Raw genomic sequence first — 2,962 nt, forward strand, 5'->3', positions numbered from 1 at the left:
ACTGATAACACAACACATATTGGATAACTGAGAACAATCAGGATTTTTTTCAGAGCTTAATTTTTCTAATCAAGCTCAAAATGTGTGTGACTCTGTGTGGATTGCATTCAAGGCCACAATTTCAGGCACGAGCAAGAACTCTAGAACCCAAATGGTGTCATAAATATATTTTCATCTTCTTTTCCCAGAGTGCATTGATTTCCTGCGTCTTAGCATGGCAAAATTCCCCCAAGACCGTGGGACCCTTGAAGACCTAAAGGCCCACCCCTGGCTGCAAAAAACCCAACAATCCAAGAAAAACCCAACCCTTTAAATCTCCAGGGGCGGGGATCTGGGTTAGAACTTCCGACAGGGAGCCAGGAACTGTGGTTTGGATTGCCTCCATATGAACCAAGGAGCTGCAGTCAGGATGGCCTCCAACATGGAACCAGGAGTTTGGGTGGGGACGGCCTCTGAAGGTGATCCAGGACAACCAGCGGCAAAGGAAGGCTGAGGCTCTGGAGCACAAGAGACTTGAGGCTCTGGGGCACAGGAGACTTGAGGCTCTTGGATACTGGAAACAGTGGAACAGACTTGGGACCAGGAGCTTGGGTCTGGACGACCTTCAACATGGAACCAGGAGTATGGGTCGGGGCGGCCTCTGAAGGGGATCCAGGATAACCACCAGCAGAGGAAGGCTGTGGCTCTGGGGTACAGGAGACTTGAGGCTCATGGAATCACAATAGAACAGGAAAAATCAGCCTAACACAAAATCACTCCTTAGGATCGACAAACAAGGTCCTTCTCACTTTGGTATCCATCCTTCCTATTCCTTAGCTCTATCCAATCAAATCTCATCTTTGGTAAAAAAAGACTTCCGCACAGGATAGAGGATAGGATTTTGGAAGATTATTCATCATAGCAGAGGAGGAACATTTCATGGGTCAGCCAAGGAGAGAGGACGCGAGGGTGGACAAAGTTTTGTAATGAGAAGCACCCACAGAGACAACCAACTAGGCACTCTCACACCTGAACAATTAAGAGTCACTTGTTAACCTCATGAGCATATCTGTTGGTGGCAGGAAGCTGGAGTACCTGGAGAGAACCCACGCATGTACAGGGAGAACATGCAAACTCTACACAGAAAGGGCCTGACTAGGATGAGAACCAGGAACATTCTCGCTGTGAGGCAACGGCGGAAACCGCTGCGCCGCCATGCAGCCTGAGTGGAAAAGTGTGAAAATAAAATCTTTGAAGAAAAGATGGCCACATGTCCATTTGATATTGTACCACACAATAAATAAATGAAATTCATGTTTTGTTGCTTTGATAAGAGTGGTTATAATTCAGGTTAAAGATAAAATATGGTAATCACAGCTTAACTTCACAATTGACCCTGATTTTGCTGACCTCCATGGGCCTCCAGTTTGGCTGGGCCCCAGAAACTAGAACAAAGCAAGCAGCCTAACAGCAGTAGGCCTAGATCTTATCCCAGAACCAATCTGTGGAAATAATACAATCAAACAGGTTTAACCACTGGGGACGGTTTTTGGATCTTTAAGTTAAGAGACATCCATAGCATCCATCCCATCACCATACATCCATTGGTTTGAAATAAAACAGCTTTTTAACATTGAACACCTTAAGTGCCTGAAATGACTTTAACAAGATTTTAAATACATGGTAATGTTCATCAAAACAAATAGTTTCAACACCAGAGCCAGTTAGAATAACCTGCTCATCTTTTACTAAAATAGCTTGGAGCTTACAAAAGACTGGCATCTCATCAGCTACTTCAACACATACTATTAAACCAGGGCGATATTCAGTTCCATAGTGTTTTACCCAGTTCACTGATAGAACATTAGTAGATAAGTCAACATTGAATTTGGCAGAAATCTCAAGACCTTCTTTCAATTTTCCAAGTTGCACCATCTTTTCTGGACCAATAGTTAACCTGCACTGGCTAAAAGACTCCCAATGCAAGGCCATAACTTTTTGGTGCTTTTTGGCCAATGTCTTAGTAATATTTTTGAAGCTCTTCAGTTGAGTCTTAAAAAATGTGTGTTTTGCCTCATATTGCATACACCACATGTGCAGAATAGGTCCAATATTTCTTATACATCGAGGATAATGCACCATGAAGTGATGCTTTGGCAAGAGATTTCTAGAAGGAAACAGACGCTTGAAAAGCTGATGATGATCAATAATAATGCGTTTCAGGAAGATGGTCATACCATCCGTTACTGCAGGAGAGAACACAATATTGACTATCTGCAGAAGCAGCATTAAAAGATGCCAGTACTCATTGTCTCCCTGAACTATATCCCCAAATACCAATGGCATGTTCCACAGTAAACACCAGGACTATATCACATTCAGGCACAAATCATTACTTCCATCAAATAACTTAACTGCTGGGGGAAGATTTCTCCTCTAAGTATAGCCATGGTTAAATGACTGAATACTACCAGCCAATTCCTTAGCTGTCAAGAAATTTTCCTGCAAATACTCCAAAACAAGCTTTACCTCAAATTGTGCAACTCCCTCTAAAATGTCATGCATGATATCGACAGCAAAGTTATCAACTGTGTTGAAATACTGCAGTGAATTCAATGAACATGCATGCTTCACTCCATACACATGAGGTAGCTGTGGATTTGATTGTATAGTATGGCAATGTTGAGCGTGCTTGTTCTCAATATCACACTTCTTTCATCTTCACAAAAAACTGTTTGAAAATCACTCTTCTCTTTGACACAAAAATGACAACAATTCCGAGCACTGAAAGGCTCAACAAACCCAAACAGTCCATGTAAACCAAGATTATCCCCGGTGACTTGCACAATGCTGCCATGAACAGGATTTTTAAACACTGGAACTTCAATCCCATCAGTTTCAAGTAGGGCTGCAATGATTCGTCGACATAATCGTTTGTGTCGACTATAAAAATTTGTCGACACGGGAATTCAAGTGTCGATGC

The sequence above is a fragment of the Cheilinus undulatus genome, linkage group 11 (genome assembly GCF_018320785.1).
Source record: "Cheilinus undulatus linkage group 11, ASM1832078v1, whole genome shotgun sequence".
NCBI lineage: Eukaryota > Metazoa > Chordata > Actinopteri > Labriformes > Labridae > Cheilinus > Cheilinus undulatus.